The following is an 18,406-nucleotide window of genomic DNA, read 5'->3' on the forward strand; positions in this document are numbered from 1 at the left end:
GTTTAATGTGTCATAAACTCCAATTACTGCCAAAAATACTCACTGTACTGTACAGAACCGTACGCTGTCTGCTCGCACTTTTGAACTATTTCCAGCTCTTACGTGTTAAAGTTCTGTCATAAACCAAAATTAAGCTCTATTGTTAAAACCATCACCTTTTCCATCTTATTTGAGTTTGCAGTGATGAAACCTTATTGTGAGACCCACTGCAGGCCCGACGGCTCCTCATTCACTAAGTAGCAATTAGTTTGTGATAAGTTAATTATAAACTGAAACTTTCGGGAATTTAAAACAACACCTCCATCATAACTTGATCCTTTATCATTTATACATAAGAGGAACCTACAGTGTGTTAATTTAAACAATCAAGTGTAACTGTGATATATGCCTATTTATTATTACAGTTTAAACCACTATTTCATTATCGCTACAACTGCCTGCTACAAGTCAGCAGTTTTTCACTAAAGCGTTTTCCAAAACTTTGGACAGTATGTCTGAATGTGGAGCAGGTGCTGTGAAGAGTTAAATAGTGACAGTAGTCAGAAGTCCCAAAATAAGTGGTGGAATGCACTGACCATCACTCACTGATGATATATAACAGAGCATCTCAGGGGGGAGTTTAAGTGCACACACACGCAGGTTTCCTGGGCTGTGGTTTGCTACAGGCTACTTACAGAATTTAAAATAACAATGGAGCACTGTTTTGGTGCTCAGCTGCACTTTTTATGTATGTACGTAAATGTGTGTGTGCATGTGTGTGTGAGTGTGGACCGCAAACACAAACAGTGCATTTACTCTCCGCTTTGTGTCCTCTTGGACACATGTTCATCAGTTTTTCCCCCAAATATGTTTTTTTTTCTTGTGCCGAGCAGAGCGCGGACAAAGGACTGGGTGTCTGGAGAGGGTGCTGGGGAGGGGAGAAGGGGTTGATGGGTGATGGGTGGGGAACTGGAGAAAGGGATGATGGGTGGGAGTCTGCAGGAGACGGCTGGCTGGCTGTTTGTGGGTGTGAGTTTTGAGGGGGCAAAGGTGGGTGTGTGTGTGTGTTTGTAAATGTGTGTGTGTGTGTGTGTGTGTGTGTGTGTGTGTACACATTGATCTGCATATCTGTCTGTATGTGTCTAAGAACATGCATATACTCATCTGCTGGTGAACCCGTCTGTGTGTGCGCCCTGCCTGCCTGTTCAGCTTGTGTGTGTGTGTGTGTGTGTGTGTGTGTGTGTGTGTGTGTGTGTGTGTTCTTTTGTTTTGCTCTGGGTTGCTGGGTGATGGGACCAGCTGGGAGGGCTGAAGCCATTCACTTCCCTTCTGCTACCCTGAAGGCAGCCAGGAGGGGGAGAGGGGGAGGGAGGGAGGAAGGGAGAGAAAGAGAGAGGGGGTCGAAAGAACGAAATGGAGGAGAAAAGCGAGACAGAGGTGGAGGGGGGGTGTTACTACGTTATTGCCAAGAGATAGCGAGAGAGCGACCGCAATCAGATGAAACAGAAAGAGACCGACAGTGAAGGCAGAGGGGTGAGGAAGTTTTGAACGTAGCTCCGAGTGAATGAAGAGATTCATGAAGGAAAGTAAGGCGGGGGTGGGGTGGGGTGGGGTGGGGGGCTGAGGGAGGGAAAGTGTGTCAGGCTGAATCGTGATAGAGCAGCGGAGCTGACTCAGCCAGTCTGGTCTGGCGTAGGAGGGCAGCAGCAGGGGGAGAAGTAATAGATTACTGTTGTTGTGATTACTGTTTTCTAGAATACCAACATTAAAACTCTTTGGGTTAGGTTGGGTTATAGCTGACAAAAAGTGATTGTTGCTGCATCTGATCTCAGACTGTAAAATGATCTTCATTAAGCAGAGGAACTGTTCTCTCACATCAACAATTGTGCAGTTAAAGTGAGAATGTGTAACTTGTGCTGAATACTGTTTCCACATGTGAAAATAACAGAATAATGTTAAAAAGAAGAGTCAAAATTTCAGAACACTGGCTATGAATATTACTTTCACTGCAATATCCATTTAAAATTTGCTCATATTAGCTAACAGTGGCCACGATAAGCTATGGTCATATATGTAACAATAGAGTGTATTACTGAGCAGGGGTGCATTTAATGAGGCTACTTAAAGAGGACCTATGCTCATTTTGATGACTTCTTTTTCCTTCTTAAAAAAAAAACAAACTAAAAATTACCAAGAAATTACTCAAAACAAGTTTTGTCTTCGCAATAAAAATGAAAGGCGCACTGAATTTCCCTTCTGTTAATAAAGCAAAGTGAATTTTCCGTTAAAGAGCAAGCTGCAAACTTTGCTTTAAAAGTGCACTACGTACTTTCAGGGGAGTGGGCGTTGTTTACATTTGCTCTGAAGGCTGCAGTAATTTCACAAAACGTATTGACATGAATTCATTCATATCATATCTTTAGCGATATGCAACACGACTGCATCGGGAACTAGCTTTACAGCAGGCAGCTTTCTTGTCATACGAGACACAACAGGAAGATGATTCCACTAATGTCTGCTGCTGTTTACCAGGTGTTTGTGGGCTGACGCGGTCTTGACAAATTTCTTGTAATGTGCAGGACAATTGCTCAATATGCTCAGAGCCCAAAGGCTTCAATACTTGTTGAAAGTTGTCTGAATGCAGCACATGTAAAGTGATGTCGTTCCAGGTTTCAGAGGATCAGTGGTTTTGAAAGTTACAAAATCTGAAGGCCGAGGCCCCACGAAAACTGACGTCTGAAAGGTGTGGGGGGAAAAAGGGTTTCAAGACTCTGTTCAATGATCCCAAAAACTTTTTGTTAACCTTTATGTACTTTTAGAAAACAGGGGATAGTAGAATCCTACTCTATATACGTTTACTCCACTTATTTGTTTTTCCGGGTGACCTTTGACTCGCTCTTTGGTTTTGTGTTTTTCTGTAATTTGACTGATCAGACAATGCAGATGTTGTCACTGACATGAGCATAGCATTTCAAAAGGCCATAAGTGCTTCTGTTAGCTCCAACATTCTCACTACGTTGCAACAGCTGCGTTTTTGAGTGTTACCACTGAGGAGAATGCTTTCTGAAGAACTCAAGGTCAGAACTTGGGCTACAGCAGACAAAAATGTTCAAATTTAGCTTTCTAATGGATGTTCCAACACAGAGACATCTCAGATAAGAGATTTTGTTAGATAAGAAATATTTTTTAAAATGCTTGTCTGGTTCATCATGGTTCTGTTTAGGACCACAACATGAACCTCTACATTGCATTTCAAGTTGACTTCTGATGATTTTTTTTTTCTGTTTTCTTTGATTTTGTCTATCATTTCTTACTTTGAGCACACTGTTCTGGCTTTATCCCCCCCAAAAAACAGAAAAGTAACACCGGAAGCTCTCTGTGGACGTTGTGGCTGAAAGGTTTGGTAAAATGAAAATGCTAGAGGGCTCAGAAATAGAGAAAAGATAGATGGATAACCCGATAAACCGCAGTCGCTGGCTACCAGTCTGTAAAGCTGAACGGCTGTGGCTGCTTCCTTGTGCCACGGCTTGTGAGTCGACTCGCTCTCTCTCTCTCTCTCTTGAAGATTAATGACCTTCCTGTTTTCAGCCGCGGTATCTCCCTGCACAGAGTTTTCACTGCGGCTCGCTTTGACTTGAAGTGCGCTTTGAAAAACGCTGCAGAATTTATTGTTGTAGGCGAGACGGCGGCGAAGGTATGCAGGAGGGAAGAATGCACACTCGTGATGATACGGAGAAATGAATAACTATTATTGCTCTCTCTGCCGCTATGACTGTCACCTTCACTGCTGATAATACCACCACCATCACTTCCAGTATCACCAGCAACGCTACTTCCTCCTCTGCCTGCTCTCCCATTCAGACCGCTCACAACAGAGCTAACCTGTTACCCAAACTGCAAACAAAAATAAGTGTGGGAACTGAATTCTCCACCATCAATGTGTTTTTGTAGAGTTTCCCCCCAGTGGACAGAGGTATCTGTGTCCCATCTACTGCGAGACTATTGCTGAGTTGTCCTACTGGAATGTGTCATGCTCACCAGTTTGCTATGGATGAGCTCACACACACGCACACACACACACACACACACACACACACACACACACACACACACACACACACAGAGTAAAGGGTTAGGGTAAACTTTTTCACATAGCCCCGAGCATAAAGCATACAACAGAGCACTGTATGTCTAAGATGGTCATTACAGCGTCTCATAATGTCTGAACTGTTTTTGCATTATGCGCTTCAATTTTTACAGCGGCTGCTCCCAAATCAAATAATTCATGATTTGGATGTATTACCTCTTGCTTGTTTTTGACATTTGATACACCGATTAGCCGATAAACAACATGCCGGTAAAGTCAGTGAACAGAGAGAGAAACGATTCACTGCAGACTTTATGAAACGAGGAAAAAAAGAGGGCTCAAATGAAAGAGACACAGAGCGAGAGAGAGAGAAAGAGAACAACAACTTCTTTCCTGTAAGTCACCTGACACTGGAGGCGTCACACAGCCATGAGTAAACACACCTCCCTCCTGCTCCATCTCTCTCTCTCTTTCTGTCTGGGTCACCCATGTTTTTGGTCCAGACACAAGCCCTCTTCTTGCAAGAAAAAAAGTTTTGTTTGAGCGCCCTAACTAGTTTCTATTTATAGATCTATCTCCCAAATTCCTCAGCATATACACATAATGAGGAGGGCTCTTTGGTTAAGGAAAATAATGACTCAGAATATTTATATAATACAAGGTAGATTTATTAGGTACGAGGTGGATTATTATATTGATATTATGGTAAATCAAACAACACGTGTGTCATTTAAAATCCAAGGCAAAAAAAGAAAACTACACAAAAAGAAACAATCAGCAAAAAAAACAGGGATTTTTAAATGGCACCATTTATAATAACCACAAACTATGATCAAACGCTTTTCTAAAGAATGAGACAATAATCTTCTATAATTTTCATACTGCCAAATTCCAAAGTGTTAGTCATCAAATTTCAACTTCCTAACTTTTTTTTTATAAATAGCTCATATATATATATATATATATATATATATATATATATATATGCTGTAAAACTTCAAATGAAACTGTTGATGTGCTGTCAAACCTGAGGTGTGTTGACTTAGAGACACTAAAGGTCAGATGGGGTTAATCAGACACCGTAACTTATCTGATCACAGCCGAGCAAGAAGTCAGACACTATTGCACAACAAAGCCAGTCAGTCAGTCAGTGAGTAAATCTGATTTTGAGCAGCTGGACAAACTGTGCTTTTATGATTTAAGCCGGTGTGACATTGTTTTGATCACAATTAATCCATTTTTTTAAACAATGTCTTTGTTGGAGTTTTCACTTACAGATATTCCATATAAATGTATAAATAAAATAGTCTTGGCATCAAACATGGTATACAATCAAATGAAAAGTGAAAAGGCACCCCCCCCCCACCAAACTCCCCAAAAAAAGCATCAATAAAAAAATGTAATTAAGAATTTAAAAAAATATATAAAGAGGTGGAAAACAGATGCCATTAATGTAGTTACGATGTAGAGAAATCTTGAAGACTGCATGGGCTACAACACTTCATCTTCTTATTTCCGACTGCCCCGACCCCTCTCCCTTCTTTGGTTTTATTGCTCTTTATCAACATTTTGTTTCAAAAAGTCCACGAAGCTCACACATATAAATCCAAAAACAGCCCCCCTTTTGTAATATATGGTAGTGTTTCAAAAGCAACACATTGATAAATCCTAAATATATTGCTTTATACTTGGTTGGTTCACATCTTTCCATCCTTTAGCTATAAATTATCCATTTGTACCAAAGCCCGAAGCAGCAGTGGTTGCTGATAATATTTTGTGGCCAGTTATCTCAAGATTAAAATAAACTGTTTCCTTAGGATCAAAAGTCAAATTTTGTTTTGATATCCAGCTGTCATCCCAAAGATAAGGACTCATAATGAAACAAGCTTTGATGGATCACGGTGCACAGAAGCCTGTTATCCTGAGATAATGACATAGTTTTGTCGCGATTGTCTCGAGATAACATTTTTTAAAAGTGATGACAACTCTGTAATTAGTGTCACAAGCTTTAAAAAAAAAAGCCACCTAAAAAGCACCATTTGTCATCCTAACATACAAGTCATGACCATGAGGGAACAGTTTGCTATCTGGAAATGACACGATCATTAAGGGGTGTTTTCACTCCAAACCTGTTTGATTCAATTAAAATGAACCCTGGTGTGTTTTCCCGGTTATTACAGTTTGTTTGGGCTGGTGTGAAAGCTGGCATTGGAGCCCCTGATGCAGACCAAACCAACGAAAAAGAATGTCATCCAGGTTGCCCTTTCAAGTGGACTGTTGCGTGATTTGTTTAAAGAAACCAGTTAAAAAGTGACATAGTGATCCCACAGTTTGCCTCATGATAACCTCCATATAAATCCATTCTGTTATAATCAGGAGCTGAAGGTCACAGTATGGGCGTAAATGCTTAGATCGCCATCATCATAAGAAACCGCTAGTGTGAGTCCGACTACATTTTGGGAGCATATTTGACTAAAATGGCAGCACCACAGGAGGCTCACTCGCCTTGCTTACTCGTACTTCCCCTTTTGAAGTGCGTGAGTCAAGGCGCAAGTGTTTGAAGTGTCTTGTAATAAGAAGAAAGGAAGATGGTGAGACGTTTAGGGGAGGGAGGGGGGCGGATGAACAGAGAGATTCCACTTTGAAAACACCAACAGGCTCTGTCCAGCTTTTTGTTAACCCTTTGAAACCAGAGCATATTGGCTTGATTTCCTTCAAAAATATGGAAAGAAGGCAAGGAGAAACAACTTAACGAGAAAGGATCCAAAATAAGCAAGAAACTAGTTCATTTACAAGCCAAAAACTACTACTACTACTTATAACTACTTAGAATGTTTTTGTCTTCAACATATAATAAAAATAATAATACATTTTGTTTTCTTGATATTTTTCATTCTTTATTTGATAGTTTTTGCAAAGAGATTAAAAAAAAAGATTCCGTGGTGGGTGCTGGATCCAAGATAAACCAAAATGTGAAAAAAATAGAGGTCCGCACAACAGGGAGCTCCCCTTAAAGGATTTATTCTGCGAAAATAAGTGACGTCCCTTATTTCCGCAGAATAAAATCCTTTAAGGGGAGCTCCCTGGTGTGCGGACCTCTATTTTTTCACATTATTTGATAGTTTTCTGATGATTTTCTCTCCTCTAATGAAATTCTTTTTATCATCTATTACCTTTTTTTTTCAATTTAGGTGACCTGAAAAAAACCCTGCTAAAATAGAACTAATAATAATAATAGTTGCTGTTGTTGTTATTATTATTAGGAGCAGTAATAGTATTTTTTTTTTCTTTAACACAATTTTTACATATAATTTTAAACTTTCTTTTCTTGATATTTTTCCTGCTTTATCTGATAATTTTCTCTCTGTCCTTTTTTAAATTCTCCTGATTTACAGGTAATTTTATCTCTTATCTTTTACCCCCAATTTGGGGGACATTTCATGCCAGGCGGCTGAATGCCTTTTAATAAGAAATGTTTTTGAAGGAAATCAAACCAATTTGTTCACGATTCAAAGGTTTAAATGCTTGTGAAAAGCACCTGAATGCAGTGCAAGAAAACTGATGTCAGTCTAGGTTTCAAAGCTTCAATTAAAATAGTGTCGTTACAGAATGAATATCCTTCTTGTGTGTGTGATTGTGTGTGTGTGGCTGAGGCAGGAGCTGTTTGGGGCAGAGAGGGGGAATGATGGACACTGATAAAGAGACAAAGAGAGAGAAAAGGAGGAGGTAGAGACAAAGCGAGAGGGAGAGAGAATGGGAAAGAAAGCAGATGGGTGTTTTTGGTGTGGAGCCCTTCCCCTCCCTCTCTCTCCGTGTTGGGCTGGAGTGCCACTCCCATGTCTAATAGTATTAATAATATTCTCTGGCCCTCTTCACACACCCACAAATCTGCCTTCACACATGGATGTTTCCACTGATTTCATTCTGTTTTTCCTTTTCAAGCCAAATATCAAATGTTTGAGCTTTTCTGCAGCGAAAAAATTATATAAAAATGTATAGTTTGTTATTTTCATATCTTTATAATAGAAGCTGAAATCACCCAGCCTGTGCACATCCCTTTGGGGTTTTTCAAATGTGATGCAAGAGAGCTAAAATTTTCTTCCCAATCCACTTCAAACAAATCTGGAAGGATGTTGCAGATGTTTTTGGCATAAGGTCATAATAATATATAATGTCATCTGTAAGGTACAAGAGACTATGGTCTCAAAACTTGAGTTGAATCACCACCAACCTGAGACAATCTCAACAAAAAGTGAACGTTAATACGTTTAACCAAGGCGCTGCTGTATTAGGTTGTTCTTCATGATGTTGTGAAGCCTTGTATCTTTCCTGTGCAGTCACCTGCTGTTTTCATACACAAAAGCCGAGGATAGGGTTAAAAGAAAGAGTAAACTGTCTGTTTTTAATAGGGGTAGACCACCAATTTACACTTCTATAAAGTTTGGAGACTTGGGAAATACAGATTTTTTTAAATGAATGGTCTAAATTGAAGCAGCTTTAGTGTATCAAGCCAAAACAAATACCCCAAACACTGGATCCAACACTTCCCATAATGCAGCATCTTTTCTTTGAATCCCTCATGCCTGGTAAAAGCCATAGACCGTATAAATGCACCCACTGGTTTATGGACTGCTGCTTTGAAGCATTAGGTTCGGCATGTTGATGGATGTATTAAAGAAAGTTTGGATACAGCTGTGGAGGCGGGGCCCTGTTCATTCCCATGAGAGCTGCTCATTGGCACATGGAACAAGAACAGATCTTTTGGGTACAAAATACCCGGATCTACAGGCCCATGAGGTATGCGCTCTAGAGAGTGCCTGAGCGGGTAACTTCGGATGACGGAGCGACTGACTTCTGGTTTGGTGCTTTGCATATTTAATCTCTTTTAGACATTTCAGATGTTATTGAACTGGATGGCTTAAATCTAGATAGTGAAATGAGTCATTTCGTGGTGGTTTTGACGCGCACAAAAAGTTATCCACTGATTTACAGACGTCTCTTTCCTGATGTAAGTCGATGGGGAAAAGTCTTTGTGGGCCCGTGGGCATCACTTGATGGACCCGAATGGTGTAATTCCACTTATGGCCACTATGTAAAATTTGCATCAGAGGCTAGTGCACTCTCTGGGGGCTTGTGCCTTTTGGCCATTTGCCATCTTGGTTTTCTGGAGTTAGGAGTGCCCATATTTGGTTGAGAGGGTGGAGCTGTGCAGGAGCGAAGGGTGGATCTGACCAGACTGTTGGCATTCTGAAGTCGTCAAATATCGCTGGTTTTGCAGTGATTTGCATAAGATCCCAACACCACAAGTCACTTTTTGCGCATGTAATATACGCCACCAGGCGGCGTCAGCTGAGAACTCAGACGGTTCTCGAGGCAGCATAACGGCGTGATATTCCTGCCTTGAACACACGCAGTGTCAAAGGTGCTTATGTCTTTTAAAAAATGGCAGTAGTAATCGTAGTGGCATGTTGGATGCATGACGGATGATAACAGCATTGGCTGGGGTTGTCATTGTTTATGTAGTAATGTTTGTAGTAGCTGCAGTAGTAGTAGTATTAGTTGAAGTATTCATAGTTGGTGTCTTTACTGTAGTAGTGATACTCGCAGTATATATGTTATTGCATCGGTTAAGCCCTTTATAGAATCAAGAGCTAACAGTGTGTGTGTGTGTGTGTGTGTGTGTGTGTGTGTGTATGTTTATTACCAAGACAAATATGTAATAGAGGCCATAATCAATACTTTGTTCACGTAAACAAAACCAATGAGTAACACAGACACATGAATCAATCATTCCGGCTGCGTGTGTGTGTATCATCGTGGCATTTGTCTGCTCAAGTGTGTGTGGGAATATATAGCCTCTGATGATATAAAAATGCGTGTATGTTGTCACAATGAGTATAAATGGAACATGGTTGGCAAACTAATTCTGGCGACATTCGTAATGCTGTGCGTTACCACGTGAAGGTGCAACACGGTGACAGTTTGAAGCAACATGTAGCTACGCGTACAGGGCGGGAGCGATGAGTGGGACCAGTGAACTCACCATGAGTCAGGCTCACACTCAAGTTCACACTGATAGTGACACACACATGCAACCTGATACATGCACAGAGAAACGTAGACGCATAGTAACAGTAGAACAGAGCATTTACAGCTTTTGTAGCACAGCATATTCCCTGTTATTTCATTGTAGGATCAGATGATTATGATCATTTTTACATGGCATGTTTGGAAACAACAATTCAGCCTTTCATTTTGTGGTTTGAATGCATAAAATTCGGATGTTTTGCATTGTGCTTTTGCAGTTTTCCTTTTGATATCCACTGAACTGAATTTAAAACCTCTGAAAGAATGAAGTGAAAAAAATATGCAGAAATACAGAAACAGAGTGCCAAAGAGAAACAGAGACTAAAACATATGGAGAAAGCAACAGCAAAAGGGCCAGAAATACAAGGAACGGGCAGATTTTGCACACAGAGGGAAATAAAAGAAGAGCGAGGGAGAAATAAATAAAGATAGATGGAGAGGAGGGAGGGAGGGATATTGTGGGTGCCGCTCTCCAGTTGGTGTTGCTATGGCCCTGCCCTCCCTGCTCACTGAGCCATTTCCTGTTTTTGACCTGAAATCTTTATTTAGAGCCATCCCTCCTCACTGCTCAGCATTCATGAGTCAACTCAGAGTCCAGAGAGATGAACACAGAACTAAAATCAGATCTCCATTCACCACAGACACTGCGTATGCGTGCATGCACAGAGCTACCAGGGCTAACCCCGTCTGTTAGCTCTACTCCAGCTGAGGCTTCATTCAGCCTGGACGCATCACATGGATAGATTAAGAATCCCTGTAGCCAAGAATAGCAGTATATTTCTGTCTTTTATTGTTTGACAAGCAGTTTCCATCAACTCTTCTGTCTGCATTGATTGAGATGAGTCAGTTTGGCCTTTTGTTAAAACAAAATCTCATACATCATTCTGTCCAGTGCTGGAGGTTTTTGAGTCTTAGCCAATGATCACTTTAGGTCTGGTCACAGCAGTATTATACATGGCGAAATTTCAGGTCAAATCAGTTCATTCTAAAGCAATTGTTTTGAGTTGTGGATTCAGTCATACAGGCAAAATAAATCTGCATGAATATTTTCTGTTGGGTCAAACTTTGTTGACCTTTGACCTGCAATTCTGTACTATTGACCAATAGCAAGCAGCACTGACAGTGCTTACCTCTGAGAGAACTTGGGCCTTTAGACAAGACAAGCTCTACTAAAAACAGAAGTCTTTCTTTTGCGTTTTCAAAAACATCTGCCTTCTTATGATACCGTTGTGAAAACTGATGCGGTTAGCTTCGCCCTGGTTCCCTCATTAAAAGACCATGGGATTTTTCCATTGGATTCAGGATCATTGCAAAAAACAAGCTCTGTAAACAAACATTTATGATTCAGCAAGATAATCTTCACAAATGAACACCACTTTTATGATTTTTGAAACCTAAATGGCATTACCAGAAGTAAAAAGCTCACACTAGGCTATAAATGAAGTACACTAGGGTTGAATGGACACAGGCACATGGACAAGGCTGTGAAGCTGTTTGGCGTGATGACGTTCTGTAGTCTCATTTAGCCACTTGTTAGCAGCCATCTTTTTTAAGGCACATAAAAGCTATAAAACTTGCTAATGGGGTATATACTGGTATATTTTACGTAGTAGAACATGAAAGTCTCTTAAGCTCATGTTAACCACAGACCTTTCATAAAGGCACCAAACCAAAAACCAATTGAGTTTGAGATGAGGGAACCGAATGTGTTGAAATGCTAACTTTTTTCCTGGATTTTAGGACTCGTTCCTGGGGTTCTCTACAGAGCCAAAGAGTCTCAAGGCTCTGATGTAGAAAGCCAACAGTTGGCTGTCAGTCAGTGTTTGGACATCAGTGAGTGTTTGGCGCCCCAGTCTTGAAGTTGAGCTCTTAAGCAGAATCAGTTCCTGATGGTGTGTTATTGAGTATTGGGGAATGGTAAATTCGCTTTCAACATTTATTTGTGTTGTTAATGTGCTATTTGGCTATGTAGCATCAAGACTGTCTTCTCGCTTCCCTTTTCCAATAACGATTACAGACAACTGCCTTCTGCTGGTGTGTATGTACTCTTTGCAGTGTGTTAATGTGCAACTTTTTGGCCGAAACATGGCGACCTGAAGTGACGCCAACAGTAGACTTGGTCGCCGCTAGTTTGTTAATGTCAATTAAGTGTGTCTGGGCCTTTAGGCTACATTCAGACTGCAGGTAAATCCAATTTGTTACTCAAATCAGATCTTTAGGGCAGACAGTCTATACTGTTGTTTGCAAGTTATCATATTAGATGTGTATGTCCCAATATCATCAACCTATCTGCATGCGTTGTTGTGACGTAGGCATCAGTAACTGCAAAGCTATGCTGGGGATACGGCTTTCCGACGTGGAAACTTGAGAAATGGAGATCTTCATTTCACCCTCCTAACAGAATGGTGCAGAAATCCTCCGTCCCACCAGACAAACTCAGCAACAGACGAGGCTAACATACATCGCAATGATCTGTGCTGCAATGATGGTGTTCTTTACTGTGCTGCGAGAGGTGCGGTGCCATCCGCAACATAACGTTAGTGATTGGGGGGGATCATGTAATTCTTTGGGACCTTTGGGGAGGTTAGGTGGCTTTCCAATTTTAAAATGCACTGATGGACATTTGACATGCTCTGTGGCCATCTGGGAATAGGGCTGGGTATCTTTAAAAAAATTACAATACCATTATCCTGTAAAAAAAAAAAAAAAAATGATTGGAATTACATTTCAAACCATTACCAACTGTGGATCCTTTTTGCAATTTTATTTTATTTTTTCCTGTCCAGACTTTAAAGTCAATCTGAATAAATCTGGATATGGGAAATATGGAAAAATATGGAAAAATACCAAGCTCATGGTTAGCAAGCATGGGGAGCTGTTCAGACACATTAGTGTTAGCTCAGCTTCTAACAGTCGCAAAACTTTGCCAAGGTTCAAGAAGCAAATATTGCATGGATGCATTTAGTTGTGCCACTTTTTTGGAGAGTTGTAGTGCACAACGAAGGCCTAAATGCTGTTTTCCAAGAGGTGGAACTAAATGATTCTGTGCCAACAGTTCAGTCCTGTAAACACTGCACTCCAATAGATGTAAATACTTGTGACAGCAGGTTGATCCGAGGCTGTCCTGAGAGCTGGCAGCCTGTCTGGATAAACAGGGAGGCTTGTATTGTGATTGTGAGTGTATCAGTGCACAACTGGGTGAGTGTGCAGCAGGGGGCATCAGGGACAAACGGTCTGAGATGCCCATTTTCTGCCCTGCTCCACTGGCGTTTTTGTCCGTTTGGAGCAGACTGATGGGTTTTGTTTGAGTTTACTGGACATCTTCCTGCCATCTGCTGCAGGGTCGGACGGGCATCACTAAGCGGCCAAACAGCACCATCGCTCCGGTGCTCTTTTATTGACATCAGTCATAGAAATGAGTAAAATATTGATTTCAAGTTCGTAGTCCATGTCACAAAACACCAGCAGATACTAAAAAACCTCAGATAAGATACTTGAAAATCAAAAGCGTACAACTATCACAATACTGGTGGGGCATGTATCTAAAGCAGATACAACTTTAAATGTGAACACTGATACCACTTTGCACTTTCTAAATGTTTTATACAGAGAGGGAGAGCGAAAAAGATACAGTTTTACACAGCATAGGTTCTCTCTCTCTCTATCTGTGTGTGTGTGTGTGTGTGTGTGTGTGTGTGTGTGTGTGTGGGCGGAGCGAAGTTGTCGACGCCACTTCTCGGGGCAGCTGCTCGGATTCAGCTTCTCTTGTTGCCTTCACGTGCTCCTCGTAAATTTACATTCCGGAGCAAAATGGATCCTATCATGACAGTAATTACACTTTTGTTATGGTCGATACATTAAAAATGACCCCAGGATTAAGGTAACTTTCAAAAAAGTTGTGTCTAGGAAAAAAATATTAATCATAGGCTATTAAGAAAAATATCTACTTTATGGAGGACTCTAAACGGTTTAAGTTAATCGAGCACTGGGAAGTAATGTAGCCTATTTATTTTAAGGGACTGTTCATTATTCACGAGAGAGGAGGGGGTGGTGCAAAACAGGGGAGACACTTCAAACAATTTTTGAAAGCATTTTCTTTTGATTTTGTTTAGGGGAGGGATATTCAACTTTTCATATTTTGTATTTTGATTTTTTTAAATAGGCTAATTTCAGAACCCGAAAACCTGTAAGTGGGTTTTAAAGGCATATTTTCTTCATAAAAATCTCCCAAATCAAACAATTTTATCACAGCCAGAAACTGTTAAATGTGGTTATTTATGAGAAATCTGTTTATTTATGGTAATGGGAGGGTTATACATTTTCCCCCAGTCACTCAGGGATTACTTTTGGAATGTAATAGGCTACAGATTACTAGTTACCCTTTTAAGAAATGATAGTAACATTTTATTATTTTTTTTAAAATGACTTTTCTAACAAATGTTTTAAACACTGTAATAAAGCTGACCTAAAAACATAAGTGCATAAATGTTGTGCTCAAATTAGTGTCATTAGCCTTGCTGACCTGCGTTGTCCAAAATATTCTAAGAGATGGCATAGGCAAAAAGACAAAAAAGCAACAAAATGAATGTTTTATTAAAATGTTTTGGGGTTTTTTTCCCATACGTAACTGCTTTGTGATCACCATTTTGATTAGTAACTGTAATATAATTACATTTCTTCTTAGTATCTAATCACATTTGTTTATTTATTTTTTTGTTATTTAATTACTGCTAGTTAGCTACTCTCCAATAATATATTTATATATATATATATATATATATATATATATATATATATATATATTTATATATATATATATATATTAAATCAAAGCCCCTGCCACCCACCCACTCTGATAAATAAAGTACACTCCCTAACTAGGCTAACATAGTTGAAATGCAGCATTTTTGTTCTTTAAATGTCACATCTAGGTAGCTCCATAGATCTTCACCCAGCACTAGTCTGTCACATTACACTTTGACTACAATAGTGTGGCGCAAAACAAATGACATTTTTAAGAACATATCAAACCCTCGAAGCGGCGAACGCCGTCTTCCCGCGTGCAGCTCGTTATTACACTCGTCACACTAGTTAACTCAAATCTCGTTACGTTTTTTCCCTCAAACGACGCCGATTGCGAGACCCGAGCGCACGTGCAGCATGTCCTACGGCTCGTGAAGGCAGCAGCGTTCCTGTGCGCGGAGGCAGTCTTCTCCTCCTATCAGCGCCATTGTGTGACAGAGTCTCCGGGAGCGAGGACGGCTTGTTCTTCTGTAGCCGACAGGACTGTTTAAATACCCTCCATGTTTCTCTTTCAAACTCCGGCGGACCTGGATGTGGTAAGACACCGTTAATATCTTTCAAAGAGCGAAGTTAAAACGCGCCGAGGAAATACATTACGGTGAGGCGGCGTAACGCATTTCTTGTGAATAATAGACGCGGTGAATGTGTTTGAATAGTGCTGCGGGGTTGTGGGGTCTGGCTGGGGGAAAAAGTTTCGTGTGAAACGGATAATATTTGGCAGTACGCGTCCGTGTTTTATTTCCAGAGACCTTCTGTGTCTGTCTGCCGAAAACTAACTCCAGTTTACAGCCGAGGCAGCGGCCGCCACTTCACACTTCATCACCACGGACAAAAGTCTGTCTGATAAACTTTTTTTTTTTTTAACCCAAAATACTCCGAGTGTTTCCCCCAGTTACACTCACCTATGAGCACATACTGCTATAACGAATGACGAATAATATCACTGAAGTTATTCTCTTTTTTAAATGATATTTCATGTAATAGCTAAATTACACGGAATGACCTACATTTGTATCCTTCTTCATGTAAACCACACGTAATGACAATGTATTTTGGGCCAAATATAATGCTAATAATAATGTTATAATGTTGTCAGCTACAGAAAATATGGACTTTTTGTTAACACAAAAGTCAAATACAAGCACATATATGATACACTGAGTCTTTATTGACAACTTATGGGAAGTCGCCTATGTCCTTGTCCATCTGTAAACCTGTTATGAAGTAGCGATGTGTCTCTGCAGTGGAAGTGATTTGGTGTCCAGTGTTTGGGACTGTCTCAGTCAGTGTGGCTGCTGTTGTGGTGAGTGGAGGAGCCTCTGTTTCATAACGTGCACCACAACACAGCAGTCTGCTCTCATAATGACAGCACCTCTTCTTCAACTCTGTCGGCCCTGTGCTGTGACCCACAAGCAAGGTCCCCTCAGAGGTCCTTACTTTGTCTGGACCCACATTACAGACTCACGTCAGACCACAGAGCCCCGCTCCATCAGAGCTGAACCCAATCTGAGGAGCAGCCAGATGTGATGCAGGGTTATACAACTGTGTAGATGAGCAGATAAGCACAGAGGGGAGAGGAAAGCCTAGTTTTTGCTGAGTATGGTACCCCTTTAGGAAGTCCTCAGGCTCCAGGTAGGGTCCAGAGTACATAAAAATGACACATTGATTTTATGTTTTACTTTCATATTTACAGAAATATTTGCAGTTAGTCACTATAGTTCTTTTGACACAGAGATCGTGCCATAAGGCTGCAACTACTGCTGCATTCATGTGATGTCGGGAGGTCCAACCTAGTTGTGTTTATGTGCTTTGAGGTCGTAAAGTGGGAAGACCTTGGAAGCTGCAAAGAAGATGAGTTGCATTTGAATGCAAAGAGCGTTTCAACAAGAGGTTGATAGCTGTTTCCAGTTTGTTTGTTTTTATATTTTATTTTATTTTTTATCGATATTATATTTTTGTATTTCATCTAGGTCACTCTATATGGACAGCAGTTTACATTAATACCATTACACTTTACATGTGATCAAAATTGATAATATGTAATATGTAAATTCATTTTTAGAAAAGTTTCTTAGTATTGACAAAACATTGACTTTTGACTACCATGTTTATGCATTTATGATGCCAAGTTAGCAACTCATGTTATAAAATTGGCTTAATGTAGTTATAAATGTTAGTATACTCGCCTGGCATGCTTTAAAGTTAAAAGTTTGCTTGCCTGCTACAGCTGATAGATGCATATACTAAAATGTGCGACTCTTAAAAGTAAATGAGAGCTACTAGGAACAAAATAATGAGATATACAACTTTTTTTTACTGGCAGTTGTTGACATTTTTTCCATTCTTTCCGCTCTTTCTATCTATTTCTGATAAATAGATTTCTTGTCCTTTCCTTTTTTGGTCTTTTTTGTGGGGCTGCTCATTGCCTCCATCTCATGTTTTGAAAAACAATCAAGCTAATTTGCTAAGGTTTCCAAAGGTTAAATTTCGCACGGCAGGCGACATGCGTAACACACACACACATAACAGGTCGCATGTACCAGACGTCGCATGTACAACACGTCGCATGCACAACACGTTGCATGCACAACCCATCCTACTTATGGTTCCATTCTGCAGACTGTCCCTTTTACACAGACACTGTTTTGGTACCTCCCGTGGCAGCTGAAAGGCAAGACAACTCAGTCCCCCACTTTCTGGCTACATTCTGACCAGCCATCACTCCACACTCTACTACTGAAGCTCCTGAAACAAAATGAGGAAAATTAGTGGGCTTTTAGTTGTTTTGATGTACTCTCGATTTGGTTTTTTGCACCCAGTAGTCCCTCCATCCCGTACACTTCCCCTCAGCTCACTGCTATTATTTCAAACTCAATACATCAATACTGAGCTGGGAGGAAATATTTGGGGCATTTGGAGGCTTCAAAACATAATCATCCTTAACACAGATCTTCACAGGCGTTTTTGAAGGCCTTGATATGAAATACATTTTGAACATCATGAGGTGACAGCTGCAGGGTTTTATTTTCAATCTTTAAGTTCCGTTGCATCGGCTACCCCATGAGAGATGCATATATTCTATACTGCATACCTTCAGTAGCTGAATATCTATATCTAGTAATAGTACGGTGCAGCAGTAAAGCTCCAAGTGCAGTAATAAGGCTTGTACTGCATTCACAAGGATTATGCTTAAGTAGTAAGCGTGCTGCCTGCAGTAAAAATGATGACACTTGCAGCATTGAAGCGGGTGCTGCTGTAACAAGGTGGGCACTGTGGTAATAAGGCCCATACTGCTGTGATCCAGTGCATGCTGCAGTAATAAGGCAGATACTGCAGTAATAAGAAGGATACTACCATACACCCCAGTGACCAGATATATCGACGCTGTAGATTTCTGTGGCTTCCAAGGCTTCGTCACTGGAAGTGTCAAGCTGTGTTTCCCCCCCTGAA

The 18,406-nt window shown here is 40.5% G+C and overlaps 1 protein-coding gene across 2 annotated transcripts in view; it reads left to right on the forward strand.

Annotated features, from left to right (window-relative positions):
- Window positions 1–18,406, forward strand: part of sertad2b (SERTA domain containing 2b) — a 46,027-nt gene that overhangs the window by 10,768 nt on the left and 16,853 nt on the right. The window contains exon 1 of one of the 2 annotated variants that reach the window (XM_042502096.2): window positions 15,359–15,492. The exons of the other annotated variant lie outside the window; for it this stretch is intronic. The gene's annotated coding sequence lies outside the window, so the exon portion shown is untranslated. Of the gene's footprint in view, window positions 1–15,358; window positions 15,493–18,406 lie in introns of those variants that run through there. 2 annotated transcript variants of the gene reach the window in all.

The sequence above is a fragment of the Plectropomus leopardus genome, chromosome 13 (genome assembly GCF_026936395.1).
Source record: "Plectropomus leopardus strain MGB_pleo_1.0 chromosome 13, ASM2693639v1, whole genome shotgun sequence".
In the NCBI taxonomy this organism is placed as follows: domain Eukaryota; kingdom Metazoa; phylum Chordata; class Actinopteri; order Perciformes; family Serranidae; genus Plectropomus; species Plectropomus leopardus.